The following is a 16977-nucleotide window of genomic DNA, read 5'->3' on the forward strand; positions in this document are numbered from 1 at the left end:
AGGTTAAAACTCTTATCTGCTCCTATAGTCCACTTCAATTCTTTCCTATCCCCTCTCATTATTTCAGTTAAGGGTCCACAAATATTGCTAAACCCTCTTATGAACTTTATGTAAAAACTAGCTAGTCCATTAAAAGATCTTACCTTTGTCACACTCCTTGGAGTAGGCTATTCAAGGATAGCCTTCACTTTCTCTAGGTCAATTTTTAGACCTTCTACTGAGACTACAAACTCTAGGTACACCAACTCCTTTACAAAACTGCACTTCTTTAGGTTTATCAACAGCTTTTCTTCCCTCAACTCATCAAACACTTTGCGAATATGAATCAATTGCTCCTCCAATGTCTTACTAAAGATCAAAATATCATCTAGGTAAACAATGACAAACTTACCCAAAAATTCCTTCAATACCTCATTCATGAGCCTCATGAAAGTGCTCAGTGCATTGGTTAGCCCAAAAGGCATGACTAACCACTTGTACAGTCCTTCTTTGGTCTTGAAAGCAGTCTTCTGCTCATCATTTTCTCTGGTATGAATCTGATGGTACCCACTTTTCAGATCTATCTTTTTGAAATACTCAACCCCACTCAAACAATCCATAATATCATTCACCCTTGGCAATGGAAATATGTACTTTATTGTGATCTTGTTGATAGCATGAGAAACTATGCACATCCTCCATTCTCCATTCTTCTTTGGTGCTAATACTACTGGTATAGCACATGGACTTAGACTCTCTTGAATCAACCCCTTCTGCAACAACTCATGAACTTGTCTGTTCAACTCTTCACTTTCTATTGGTGTCATTCTATGCACTACCTTGTTTGGAAAACTGGCTCCTGGAACCAAATCCATCTAGTGACTAATCTTCCTCATTAGGGGCAATTCATTAGGTACATTATCTAATACAATATCATAAAATTCTCCCAACATAGCTACAACTTCTGCAAGTACCTCCTCTACTTCTTCTTTACTATCTTTTGGAATTATAGCAAAAATGCATATGCTCATGCTTCATACCTTTGAGAAACTCTTTTCCATCAACGAAACATATTCTGGCAGCACTGCATACCTTTTATTCTTTCTCCTTCAACGGCTTCAACTTATGTTTTGTAGTGCCTACCCTAGTTTGCATTTTTGCTATCATTGCCGAACTCTTTTAGGCTAGTTTTATGCTTGACTACTAGTAGTATTTTTTTGAGATTAATAGATATTGTTTTACATTCAGTTGATTATATGATGAGATTACTTGATACTCTATACTTTGATTATTATAGTTTTTTTCAGTTATTGATTATGTTTAGTTAGATGGATTATCATATGTGTTTTTTAATGGATACTTACCCTATACTACATGTGTATGGTGTGCGTGTTTTTTTCTTTATGTATGGCATTTCTGATGTGGTTAAGGAAGGGAGTCGTAGCCACCTGCTATTTGGGATCTACATGATGCACCACTTCCTACCATTACCTGTTTAGCTTAGTATATATTGTTTTTGTACATGCATAAGTTTTATACAGGTCGCAGGTACAGGGTATTGACTTCCCTGAATTGTCAGGATGAGCGTACGCTATTGCATTATCTCAATGGTAAGAGAGGGGAGATAAATTCTTCAATCCAAATCCTAAACCTTTAATCCATTTGTCCTAGAAAAGTAAGACAAGTATCTAAGTTGTCTACCTTCTAAATGCATTGGATGACATAATTCGTGATTATAACCCCTTAGTTTGATTTTGTATGAGTTTTTTTATGATGAGTTTTCATATTTTATTGTATGAGTCTTTGGTCAATTTTCTATTAATTAAGTCAAATTAAAAGATTAAATTAATGATTTAATTTAATGAAAAATTATTATGACATTTTAACATTTAATTAATTGACAAATTAATTAAATAAAAAGAATTGAATTCAAAGATAAAAGTTATAAGAATAAATTTAGAACGTGATAATATTTATTTAATTTAATAATAATATATTTAGAGTTCATTTTTAAATAAATGCTAAATTTATTTTTATTTTTTATTTTTTATTTTTTAGGCAAAAGTGGCAAGCCACTATATTATTTTATTATTTTATTAATTGTGATTCAACGAAGTCAACTAGGAAAGAATCAGTAAAGAAAACTTAGCATCATCCCTAATATATAAAAAAGTATAGATAGTTTAAACAAATAAATACAAGGGGTATTTCAACTACCACCCATCACAAAATAGAAAGTCTCATGGCATTTTGGCAGTTTCCAAGCACTATCTTCATGACAATGACCTAGCAAAAAACACAAATCATACAAATCTACCCAATCAGATCCAAAACCACCTTCAAATGACCCTAGCTCACCAAGAAGAGGGCCCAAGCTAGTACAAAACTCTGAGGAGGTTTGAATCCGGTCCAAATCCAAGTAAACCTGATCAATTAATTCCCAAAAATTATGTTCAATCGGCAGCACTGAAGCTACATTCATACCCTTGGAAGCTGAAATAGTAGAATCCTTCTGTAAATCAATCAAAGCCTGACCTACTAACTTAATCTGCTCCACCAATTGAACATCCATTAATTTTGGTGTAGAAGGCAAAGCATATTTCAAATAATTAAAGCTACCAATGTCTACAGCTTTCTTAATTGCTTCAAAAATATCAAAAAGCTCATGTTTATATAGAAGTTGATAATGTGAGAACAAACCACCAACTAGTGCCGCTCCATTCCATAAGTCATACTTTTGCATAGCCAAAATTAGTTTATTATGAACCAGATAATGAGGATGGAATACCAATAATATTCTAAATAGCTCTTCAACCTGTGGATGAGTAAATTAAAAACATTTGATCCATCACTTCATCTGTAATAATGTTTGGTAACACCTTTTCCTCCAAGGATGATGATAAGAAAATATGAAAATTATTTGCCATGATGGCATGGTGTTGTTTGTGACACATATCACAAGCCTGAGTGATATCCCACCATAATTCATCTTGTAACCAGATCACAAAATTGTATTCTTGCAAAAAATGTAACTAAAGGCTGAGGTAAATAAAGATTGCAATCCTTAGGTAATAAATTATATAGTGCAAAATGCTAAAAGCCATCTATATTCACACAAGAGAATGTCCTTGCAAGAGCTAAAAAAAGTACTGGCAACATTGTATTTTAATGACCCGAATTTAGCCACATGAGAAAATCAAATCCCAGTATCAAAAAATTCAATGTGGTCAGGGAATAATTAGAATTGAAGCACTTAAAATATATTGTGCAAGCCATGTCATTATAAATGTTTCTAAGTAAATCATACGACATTTATTATTGTGTACTCTATTACTAGGGAAACTCGGCACTTATTCGGAAACTAAAAACCTTAAACTCGGCACCAAAATTCAACATGTATAGATTTTCACTCAGCAAAAAATATACAACTCTGCATCACTTGGCACCTAAACATAGGTCTATGATATCAAGAAACGTTACTCAACATCAAATACCATCTTATAGAACTCGTCATCTGAAACTAATCGGCACCTGATACAATTTTGAGTAACTCGGTACTTGATACCATTCTGGACAACTCGGCACCTAATACAAATATTGTCAAACAAGCACTTCACCGACTAACTGACATACAACTATGCATCACTCAGCACCTCTAACTGACCAGCTCAGCACCTGATACAATTTTGAATAACTCAAACTAGCACTACACCATCTAACTAACTAGTTTGGCACCTAAAACAAATCTAAACAACTTGGCTCTTGATACAATTCTGGACAACTCGGCACTTGATAGTACTCTGGACAACTCGGCACCTAATGCAAATCTAGATTACTTGGCATCCTGATACAATTCTAGAAAGCTCGGCACTTGATACAACTCCAGAAAACTTGGCACTTAATGCAATTTTGGATTACTCAGCACCTAAACAACATACTCAACACTTGATAAAGCTTGGTCTGCTCGGCACTAAGGGGCATCTAAATTTAGTTCACAAAACTTGGCAACCATGGCATCTACTGGACACCTAAAATATGAACTTCAGATGTCGAGTGGGTAGATGTAGATGCATCCAAGTCTTCTTGAATAAGATTTTGAAGGACCTTGTATTTCTCAATAAAAGGCAAAAGGTGAAGAGTAGAAGTAGTAATCCCCGCACAACCCAAATTTGATAAAAAATCTGCAACTTTATTCCCTTCTCGATAAATATGTGAAATGGTAATATCCAAACATTCATCGAGAAGTCTCCAAATCTTATTAAGAACAAATTTTAGTTTTCAAGAAATGATGTGCCTATGGATACAAGCATCAATAATAACTGACGAATCCCCTTCTATATGTAGCCTATGGAAACAACCTTGTTTAGCTAGAATAAGTCCAGCCAATAATGCATGAGCCTCTGCAATATTATTAGTGTCAATAGGTAAAGGAGAAACTGTGATAGCCACAACTTGGCCAGAGGGATTTCTGATACATGCTCCAAAACCCAATGGGCCAGGATTTCCTTTTGAAGCTCCATTAAAATTCAGCTTCCAAAAATCATATGTCGGAGGTCTCCAAAAATTCTTTCTAGGTAAGAGAGAAGATGGGGAATAGTTAATTTTCCAACCATATGGTATGAACAAATGTTTCCATTTTTGGACAATTTGAGAATCCCATTGGGTCACAATCGGGTTGATTTTAACCACTTTTAGACTAGAATTAGTCGCTTCCGATATAGATTTTTCAATACCATTCAAAACATTGTCCAGAGATAGTGATTCCTTTTTGAAAATACGCTTGTTACGTTCCCACCAAATAGCCCAGATAACTAATGCTAGTATGCATTTCTAGAGATTTGCAAACAAATATTTTTGATAAAGAACTGGCCAGGCTTGAAAGAGATCCCAGAGATTGTTTGGAAAAGGAGTATAATAATTGAGTTTACTTAAAATAAAGCATCAGCATTGAAAAGCAAAGGAACATGTAACAAACAGGTGATCCACGAATTCTTCATGCTCCTCACAAAGAACACATTTAAAAGGAGGAGCAATATTTAATCTGGTCAATTTGTCACTAGTTAAAATCCTTTTTTTTAGAGCTAACCATGAGAAACAACCTGCTTTAGGAAGAACAACCAGATTCCAACAAAATGAAAAAGCTCTTGAAATAGGATTTTGCAGACCATTCTATTGCAGAATTATGTACCCCTCTTTCACTAAATAATTTCCATCCTTAGTTGGAGCCCGAAAAATCCAATCTTGGGCTTTAGAGAAAAAAACTTGTCTAGAAGACAAAATATTTTGAAATTGACTGATTTCCTGAGATGATAGAGGTAACTTCATGGGATCCTTCCAAACTATTTTCTTAGAAAATTCACAGAAATGATCCACATAATGAAAAAATTGAGACCCCCAGTGAAGCTCAGCAACTTGGATAACATTCACTAAGATTCCACTCTTAGAGAGTGGAATTTGACCATTCCAAGAATCATCCCCAAAGTTAATACTAAAACCATTATTTACTTCCCAAGAGATGAAGTCAACTATGATTTTGTGCAAAGCTATCATAAAGTCGCAAATAACCGAGCCATTTGGAGGATTTGAGATAGTGAGGATTCTAGAGGGATCATTATTATCTAGATATTTTTGCTACATAATTTTACACCACTTGGACTGAGATTTACAATACATGTGCCAAATAAAATTTCCACCAAAAGCTTCATTTCTAAAGGATAGATCATGAATACTTGCCCCTCCAACACTAGGAATCTATGACATATCTTGCAAAGAAATGAGTGGGATCTTACGAGATTCATTCAAATTACCTGACCAAAGAAAACCCTTAATCAATTTTTTGAATTGTTAGTAACACTTTGGAAGGGATCTTGAGAATAGTAATGAAGTGATTAAGAATTGTAGCTAGAACTGATTTGATCAGCAATATTTTTCCTACTAATGACAACCATCTAACTTTCCAAGAAGCAATTCTACTCTGAATATGCTGAATAACCGAAGACCAATATGTAGATCTGTTTGAACCCATGAAGAAAGGAATACCCAAGTATACTGAGGGAAGAAAATCTTTTGAGAAACCCAGGATCCATTTAACTTAATCCGAAACCAACTTCTTAGTATTGAAAAAGTAAATCTTGGATTTCTAAGCATTAATAACTTGGCCAAACACAACTAAGTAGAGATCAAGGGTATAAAGAATTCGGTGAGCTTCCTGGACATCTAACAATCCAAACAATAGAGTATCATCTGCAAAAAGAGAATGTGTGATAGATATGTTTGTTCTTGAAATAAGAGCTCATTTCCATTTCTATAACACATGCTGGTGTGAGATTTCCCTACTAAATGCTTCAGCCATAATAATAAAAAGGATAGGGAATAAAGGATCCCCCTATCTAATCCCTCGTGTAGAGGGAAAAAAACCCACGAGCTTACCATTAATGATCAATGAAAACCAAGCTCCTAAAATGCATGCCTTAATCCATTTACACCAATTTTTGGAAAAACCCATTTTGTCAAGTACTTGAAGTAAAAATTTCTAGAAAACTCTATCATAAGGTTTCATCATATCCAATTTAATAATAAAATTTGAAGAATTACTTGAATTAATAGAATGGAGAACTTGATGAGCCACAAGAGCCCCTTCCATGGTTTCCCTTCCCAGGACAAATCCACCTTGTTCTAGAGAGATGACATGTGGAATAAGATATCGAATCCTCAGATATATGGCTTTAGTGATAATCTTATAAGATAAATTACACAAAAAGATTGGTCAAAAATCTGCAAAGGCTTGGGGATCCTTAATCTTTGGAATAATGGAAATATTTGTAGTGTTAAAATATTTTAGCATATTTTTAGATTGTCAAGATTCTTCAACAGCTGCCAATAAATCCCACCCAATAATATTTCAGCAACTCTGGTAGAATAATGCAGAAAAGCCATCTGGACCTAGGGCTTTGTTAGACGAAAAGGAAAATACAACCTTCTAAATTTCTTGAATGGTGAAAGGAGACATCAAAATATCATTGTCTTGATCTAAAATCAGTTTTGGAATAGATTCAAGAAGTTCTTCAACTTGTGACACAGAAGGATTAGGCAAAACATCAGGTGCAATAAGGCTTTTAAAAAATTTAACACCTTCATTTCTAATAAGCTCTTCATTGGTTAGAAGACCACCAAATGAAGCATCTTTGATATGAAAGATTGTGCTATTAATTCTCTTTTGCTTAGTTGAATTGTGGAAAAACTTTGTATTTCTATCCCCATCCTGTAGCCATAATTCTCGAGATTTTTGTCTCCAGTACATCTCTTCTATAGCACACAGATCCTCCCATTGTGATTGCAAATTATTTTGAGAAGAGAACATTTCTTCATTCATTCCTTGTTGGATGATTTGATTATATACTTCTTCTATTTGTGCCTTGACTTCTGCCTTTTGATGAAACACATTTTTGAACACCTATCGATTCCAGATTTTAATTTGAGATTTGACATATTTAAGCTTCATGGCAAACTAGTGCATTTTAAGATCTTCCCTTGGAACTTCATTCCACCACTATTGGATTCTAAGGAGAAATGTTGGATGCCTAAGCCACATACTTTCAAATTTGAATGAGGAATGAAAATATTGTTTCGAAGATTTTTTATTGCAAATGAGGCTTAAAGATAAAGGAAAATGATTAGAACCTAGTAAAGTTAGAATTTTTGAAGAGATATCTGAATAGCTTAACTTCCAGTCATTAGATAAGAGAAATTTGTCTAGGCAAGCAGCAATATTAGCAAATCCAGATCTCTTATTAGTCCAGGTAAAAGAGCCATTAATTGGATGAACATCCATTAGATTGTTATTATCCACAAAGGCATTAAAATCTAGTATTGTTTTATGGGGAGGGATGATGCCTCCAGTTTTCTCAGATTGAGATAATAATGCATTAAAGTCACCACCAATTACCACTTGATGTTGCTCTTGCATTTGAAGAGAGCATGTGATAGAATTCCATAAACATGCCTTATCCAAAGACGAAGCAGGACCATATACATTAATCAGAATAAAAGATATGTCAAATGCTGATATGTTTAGGATCTGCCAATTGTTCTCTTGTTGGATGAGTTGTGAATTAACTAAAAGAGGATTCCAAAGTACTGATATACCTCCAGAAGCACCCAATCCTTGCATATGATGAGACTTCCATTTTTTCCATGTAGCAACTTTTTTATCAAAGTTATGTTGGGACATTTTAGTTTCCTGCAATAAAATAATATCTGATTACAAAGAGTCAATGACTCGTTTGATTATTTGCCTCTTGTTAGAGGCATTTAAACCTCTGAAATTCCAAGATATGATCATCATTGGAGACAAGGAGAACACCTAGTTCTCCTTGTTGATCTTGTAATAATAGTGAAGCTATTGTCCAATGTTGTTTGGATACCAACAGCAAATTTTTTTCTGATCTTGGAACCCTTCGGTCTACCTCATGCCTTGGGTGTTTTAACAATAGGAGGTTTAATAGACTGAATTTGCAATATTGATAGAGGTTGAACTTTCAAATTATCCTAATTGTGTAGATCTAGAAATTGAGATTCTTGCGAAAATGAAACTATAGACTTTTGCACAAGCTAATAGAGCTTAGCCTCTAATCCCAAGGAATCTTCTGCCATTAGATGTACACTACCTACGCCAGGGTCCTAAGGAAATTGGTTTAAAACTATCTAAGAATCAAATGCCTAATTAGGGATCAATTGATTCCAAAATTGAAATTCTTGAAGTAGGGTGTCAATGACAGGTGAAATATAATCTCCAACTCGCAAACCTTCTTCTTTTGCAATATCAAAAATAATAGAGGTGGTAATTTCAAATAAAATTTTATCACAAATAAAATTCAATATCACGGGAGAAGGATGGATAGAGACGCTCCGGATAGGTTGCCCTAGCAATGAAACTAAGAATCTTCTATTATAAAAGTGATCAAATGGAGTGACTTTGGAGATACACAATGTTGATAGTCTATCTAAGGGAGTAACTTGGAGCTCATATCTATAAAGGAATCCATTGGAGATGAAGGGTAAAACTCCAGCAAAAAAACTTTACTAGTGAAATACGCATGCTGGAAGAAAGCCATAATCCAAAGAAATTGTTGAAGAAAAACCAAGAATGAATTTGGCATATGCCTATTCACTGCATGCAAATTGTAGGAACTATCTGTTGTATCATCTTGGTCCCCTGACTTAGAAAGAGTTGTATTGGCCTCAGAAATGTTACAGTCCATGAAGGAAATTTTCTGAGAGCAAATGTTGGGATCTGAACAATGATTAGGACAAACTTGTAAACCATCCTTTTGACCAGAATGACACATAAAACTAAAGTGACCAAGTTTATCTTGAAATTTATGAATCATAGAGGAATCCTGCACCATAACTGATTGCGTCCATTTTTCCCATTTGGATATGAGAGCAATAGTTTTAGGAAATGGTTTGTGCATGTTACTCAATAAACAAACCCTAACTCCAAATTGGGGACACTCATATGGAATCAAGTCATGTTTTAGAAAAATACCCAACTTGTTGGCTATAATTTCCACAATCTCGGGATCATGATACTCCAATGGCAAAGAAGGAAAAGAAATCCAATGAGGAAAGAATTGGATATTAATATCTTGTGGATTAAAATTTGGGATCCACAACATGGTATATAAACCCACTCCTTGACAAAACCACCCTTTCTACTTATTAACAGCATCTCTTTCATCTTTGGAATTAAAAATAGCAATAAAGAAATTGGAGTCCGAATCATGATAAAAAATATCTTTAAGTCCAGACCAGATCTTGAAAGCCCAATTCTTGATATCCATAAAAGATAAAGAAGCCATAGAAAACTTACCTATGACAGCTAATTACTAAAGGGTAGAGACCGAGCTTTGCAACATGTGATTAGAAAAAATAACATTCAGCTATTGTTGATACAGATTCAAAGGATCTTGATCCGCATGATTATGGGATTTCTCTTGATTATTGTCCTGCAGCTTTAGATCAGATGCAAGGTGCGAAAGACCTTGAACTATCTTACCATGAACTTTTTTTCTCCAAATCTTTTTTGGCATGAAGGGGGCTCTAACAGTATTCAAGTCTAGCTTCTCTTGATTCAGATTGTGTTGCATAGGTAAACCATGAGGAGCACCTTCACATATATCAAATAGTAGTTGTTTTTGGAAGATCCATCGCTTTTGACTTCTTTGATCAAATTTATGTCGCCTATTTGGATCTGAAGCGAATCTTCGGGATGAACCATTCATTGAAGGATTAGAATGAGAGATATTTTCCCGCCCAAAAAAATTTGGTGGCTGAGGTTGTTGTATATGGTGAGAAGATTCACCCTTTTCAAAATAAGGTGAGATGTCAGGGTTTACTTGTTGGGAACCTTTAGATCCCTGCTACAACCTTCGATCATGAAAATGAGGGTTAAGGAAAAAGGGTTTGGCAGGTTGAACAATTTCTTTCCCTTTGAAAGTAGACTTATTAGTGGTATTAGAATTTATATCTCTGAAAGGACATTTCTGAAATGGAAAGGAGTTCGACATGGAGCTGATTGGTTGTACCACTGGTGTAGAAGAAAAAATTTGTCTGAACTTGTGGTCATGATCCCCAGTCGGTTGGACAATAGGGGTAGATGAGAAAATGGAAGAAAAATCGTGAAAGATATTATCAGAGGTAGTATGAATACCTTGTTCTTGTTGCATGTTGTCATTAGATTTTCCCTCGCACCAATTTTGAAGTTGATCCGGGCCACCCAATTTTCCCTCATGCCGGAGGCGCTATGGTTGAATAGGCAATTCACTATATTTAAGTTGATCCAAACCCAGAGGCTTTTGATGATGAACTAGATCGCCATGGAAATCCCCCTCATTTCTATGGAATTTCTTCTCGTGGCCCTTGCCCTTGCCCTCGAAACCCTTGTGCTTGCCCTCAAAGTCCTTCCCTGTGCATTTCGTCCTCTTTACATATTTCCCATTCTGCATGAAAATAAAATTATAGGTAACCTTTTTGCCACTAAATATTATTGTTATTTAAGTTAATATATATTTTATCAAATTAAGTGTTCAAAAATAAATTAAAAAATGAAAAGATATTAATTTATTAAAAAAATTTAATTTCGCATGGCGCGTGTATGAGATTGAAATATAAGAGATTAATTAAAAAGATAAAACAAGTAAATTTAATAAAGATATTTTAATTGTATAAAGTGTGCATGAGATTAAAATTTAATAAATTAATTAATTATTTGAAAAGCGAATTCAAGTAAAAAAAATTAAATAAAGTAATTTTATAATTCTAAAAACGTGCATGGAAAAGATAAAGAAAAGTTAATTAGAGTTGAATTTTGGTGAGCGAGAGTTCTCTCGAGTGAATGCACAATTAGTGCCCCGATTTAAGGAGAGAACTTGTTATCACCAAAAGAGGGTTCATTTTCAAGGGACACGAATTTGGACTGCAAATTTTGGAGGAGGAAAGAATTTCGGAAGGGAGAAAGTTTTGAGAGGGATTTCTCTACCATCTTCTTGGGTGTTTGTGATTTTAGCATCAGAACTAGGTAGGTTCTTGAGTTTTGTCCACCCAGTTAAAATTATGTTGTTTAGATAATCCTATCTTCTTCATGATTGTTGAAATCGATTCTCTGGATTTTGTCGCATGAATCTATCACTCTCTTGTTCTGAATCTATGATATTGGTATTGTATCTTTTGTATAATATGATAGAAAATAAGTCAATTTGAAACCTCGTCTATAGGTAAAAGAAATTAGAATTTAAATCTGGGTAGGGTTTTGAAAATGAAAATTCTAGATTGAAAATTTGAACGGTTGTCTATATTTTCCCTATCAGATTAAATGGCAATTATTTATTAAAAAATAATAAATAAATAAAAATATGATTTTCTTAAAATTTATTGGAAAGAAGGTATTGTTTTATAAAAAATTTAAATGAAATATAATTTTTAAACAAATTATAATAATAATAAAATTTATTTAAAAAATTAATTAAAAAATATATAGTTGGGGAGGGCTCTTACCCACCCCCCCACTTACCTTATCCACAGCAGCAACCATATTGTTGCCGCAGGGACTACATTAGCAGCGCTACCATAGGCCCTGCATTAGTAGGAGGCCACACAGCAGCCCCTACGGCTCTATTTAAAAGCTAGCAGGCTTATTAAAATGCCTCAGTTGTTTTTTTATTTAATTTAATAATTTTATATGTTATTTAATTTATAGCTAGTATTAATTTTATTAAATGATTTTTATAAATGTTAGTTATTAGATTTATAATTATTATTAATGATATTTAATAATTTTTATAAATGTTAAATATTAACATTATTATTATTATTAATTTAATTAAATAATTTTTAGATATTTAATAGATAATTAAATATTAAATTTATTAATTATTAATAGTTTTATTTATAATTGTAAATTTAATAAATAATTGATAAATGTGTATGTATAATTTTATTGATAATTATTAATTAATTTAATAATAAATTTAATTAGGTTAATTGAAAATGAAAGTAAATTAATAAAATTGTAAATTCTAATTGATTATTATTAATAATTTTTAATAGAATTGTAAATTATTTTATTGAATTAAATAAATAGATTACCCTTGGATTATTTTAGAAAATTGATTCTAACTAATAGGGGTAAATTTTGTTTCCTCATCGAATATTAAAATGGGTTAATTGGTGGGAAAACTAGAAATTTCATCTACTTGATATATATATTGAAAAAAAAATTGAAACTTTACTTTTAACTCAACAATGTGTTTTCTAGATTAAACCCAACTATCATATTATCTTGTTTCTGTGTGATGTTTATGTTTGGGGTTTGGGTTGTCCTAGTGTTGACTAGTTTTAGGATGTTACCAGAGGCTCGGGAGTTATGTGATTGTGATGTTATGATGTTTGATCTTGGTCTTTTTAACCCAACCATGGTAATGTGATGATATGCTCTACGATATGTTAGTATTTAATGATCATTATTACTTTCCAGTGTTCTCTTGGGAAACTGAGGTGAATGTATTACCTACTTGACTTAACCATTTTTGAGTCCTCGATCAATTATACTTGGGTTACTTTCCAGTCACCTTGATGGGACTGAAGTGTTTGCAATGTTCTTGATGATGTCATGTTGTAACATGTTTGACTTAACCATTTTGAGTCATTGATCAGTATTATTGGGATACTTTCTGGTTGCTCATTAAGAACCGATGGATATTGTGATTTATCTTTGATGCTTTCCAGTTGCTCGCAGAGAACTGATGTGATTATTATGATTATCTTTATGATGCTTTCTAGTCATTTGTATAAGACTAAGGTGATTTTACTATGATTCTTTGATTTGTGATTTCATGAGCTTAGGGTAGGTTATCTATATGTAGTGTCGAGAAGTGGCTTGCAATGGGGGTCGGGGACCTAAGTGGTTCTAAGGGTAACCCATTGTAAGTTGTTTAATAAGTTGAAATATTACACTAAATGGGGATTAAAATGAACCTAATAAGAGTCTTGTATGTTCTCGCCCATGCCTCAAGTGCTAGTACAGACTAGGATAGGAGTAAAGAGAACGCTTGGTTGTGACCTTGCATTCCATAGTATGCCTTGTCAGTACGAGAGGATACTAGTGGCCACATTGGGATCATTAGAGACCCTAGGGTCCTAAGAGACTGCCAGGGTAACTCCAACATGATTCATGCAGTGACACTTACTTGCTTACATAGTAGGTTTCCTACGTGTTTTGTGTGCCTCTAGGTCTAGATGTCAATCTATTTTGAAACCCTTGAGTTAGAATACTTTTAGGATTTCCTGGACTTCGAGAGTACTTGTGTTATGTGATTTGATATCTTATTTGGGACTTGAGACTATATCCTTAGCGCAATGGGAGTGGGCCATTTAGATTCCACGCGGTCGGGCAGTAGTGCTTTTTACTCTACCATTGAGATATGTTTGTAGTCACCATGGCTGCAGCTTCCTTGTCTACATATCCTTTCATTCTATCTTGTATCATTTGATGGATGGTTATATCTTTTGATGGATGTTTATATCTTTCATGGTGGTTGCTTTCATTTATTTTATTGTACTTTGTATCATGGATTCAAGGAGGATCATGTATCTTTATTTCTAGATATGTATATTCTTTTAGTCTTTCATACCCTGTGACATGTACAGTGGATGATTGAGTATTTTGAATTTCATTTGCCAAGAGGCATTCAAAACAAATGTATATTATTAAAATGGACATTGGACTTTCTAATTATTCTTTCAGGTGGATGTGGTAGTTGTTAGACTTAGAATTAATTAAATTTATATGTGACTCAATGTCATGGGATCCTTAAGGAATGTAACCTATTATGTATGCTTTTAGTTGATTGTATGTTATTACTTCTGCCACTACATGTTTGATGTGTATGATTTATCTTTCTTGTTTCAAAAAAAAATGTTTGGCAAACTTAATAAAACTTTAGGTTATTTCTTTTGGATCCCTTAGCAAGGCGTTACATGTTTCACTCCATCCTTGGTCAGAGTGTAGATATTTGCTTGCCAATCATGTGTAGCATGCTTGTCAAACTGCCATGGCCTACCCAACAACATATAACATATGTACATAGGTATGATATCACAAAGTACCTCATCTTGGTAGCTTCCAATCTTGAACTTCACTAAGCACCACTCATTGACCATGACCTTATGGTCATCTTGCACCCAAGAAATATGGTATGGACATAGGTGTTTTTGTCTATTTAGCTTCAACTTCGTGACCATCATTTCTAACACCAGATTATTAATACTTCCACCATTGATGATCACATCACAACACATATCTTCACATCTGCACCTTGTGTGAAACAAATTCCTTCTCTAATTAGGTTCATTTTCACCACTCAACACGACTCTTCTATTAACTAGGACTTCTCCTCTTTAAGCATCTTTAGAATGTGAGGATCTAGCATCTTCATCAATGTGTGCGACTCTTGCCTGGTTGTGTATTCTTCAATTTGTCCTTCCTTGGTGCTAGGTACATTCAAATGATTTATGCCCTTCTTCCGCACAATGAAAACATTTCCCATAGAAGCCTTCTCTTCTACATCCTTGTCCTCTACCTCTTCCTCTCTGATCTCTATTGTTTTGATCATAGAAATGGTTGGAATTATTTCCCCTCTAGTTCTGACTACTACTTCCAGCCTCATCCTTGTTCTTCTGATCATCACTATGGCCTCCATAAGATCATCCACTAGATCTTCCACCATGACCTCTTCCACTATTCTTATTATCAAACTTCTTGCTTAGTTTCTCCTCAACTCTTATGGAAAACTAGTATGCCTCCTCAATATTATTCATTCGAACTAGACTTGGCTCATCTTGAATGCTTGGCCTTAACCCATTAAGATAGCGAGCCACTTTCTCTTTATTAGCATCTACATGACTGATTCTAATGAGAACTTGGTAGAACTCTTCGATATACTCTTGAATATATTTTCTTGCTTGCTTCAACCCTTGCATCTTCTTCAATAGATCAACCTCATAAATCAAGGGAATGAATTTTCACTTCATTTTAGTTATCATCTTATCCCATCTGGTGTTTTTGCCCTTCCCTTTCTATTTCGCTCCAACTAAACCTCCTGTCACCAGATCTTTGCATGTCCCTTCAATTTTGCCTTCATAAACTTGACCCTATAAGGATCTTATATATCTTCATACTCAAATTACCCCTCCAGATTATTGATCCAATTGATTAGCTCCTCCGGGTTAAAATTTCCCAAAAATGTGGAAACTTAAAACTTGGGTCTTTTCCAATCTTGGAGATGGCCCTAAAAAGCCTCTCTTCCTCTAGGTTTAGAACTGCCTCTACTGTGGCATTTTCTTATACTTTATCCTCATTCTCACTTTCATCTCTTATAGGAAGATTTATTCCTCTATGCATTTGTTCCTCCAATGCTTGCATTTTCCTTTGGAGGGTTCAAAAACCCTCAAGTGTAACAGCTACAACTCTTTTTCCATGCTCTCTTTGTGGAGGCATTTTTGCACTTCCATTGAAACCCTAGTGCAAAATGCCTCACAGTTGGTGATCTATCTACATGCTCAACCCAAACCATGGTCCTGGTGTGAACTACCTCATAGTCGATGATCTATCCACACACTCAAGAACTCTAGCTCTAATACCACTTGATTAAGGGTGCTCCCCTTAATACCATAAACCATAACAGAAAATAAAGAAACAATAGCAAATGCAAGAACAAAATATGGACTTCTTATTTGTGCCGCAAATGCAGAATTATAGAATTCACAAGTACAATATGCTAACCCACATGGGTGCCTTCATTATAGTAATCTACAAGACTAAGCTGTGAACTACCACCTAAAGTTGTTCTAGACAATGTTTAGGCCTTTCTTTAAAAAGTAATTTTATGCCACTCGGGAAGTTTCTAGATAATGAAACTTAATACCTAGGGCCAAAAAACCCTAACAATACATACAAAATCAGCCAAATACATCTTTGAAAATTATTTTAGATATTTTGGATGGCCCAACTTTGAAAGGCCATAACTCTTAAACCGTTGCTCCAATTGGCTACTATAACCACTTTTCAAAAACGTTGGCTCCTGATCTACAGAATTAGAATTGTGCAAGCACCCTTCCATTGAGTTTTTGGACCTCATACAGGGACTCTAAGGCCTCCAACGGTGAGCCTGAAGATTTTTCTATAAATTTTTTCACCAAAAATTTGAAATAACTTCTCTGATACTTAAGCTAGAGCAATGAGATTTTTATGGTAGGCTTATAACTCTAAAATCAACCTTCTTGTAGAAAATGAGAATATTTCGAGTTCATATGACAAACTTACTAAAAATAGCAAGTTCCCATAAATAGTAACCACCCTATCTACTAGTTCTTATTAAAATAGAAAAGACTGAAAAGAAAATATTTTTGGGTGATGCAAGATTGCTCTTATACTCAAGATGC

Source organism: Cupressus sempervirens, chromosome 10 (genome assembly GCF_028749045.1).
Source record: "Cupressus sempervirens isolate cs-2001-9-10 chromosome 10, ASM2874904v1, whole genome shotgun sequence".
In the NCBI taxonomy this organism is placed as follows: Eukaryota; Viridiplantae; Streptophyta; class Pinopsida; order Cupressales; family Cupressaceae; genus Cupressus; species Cupressus sempervirens.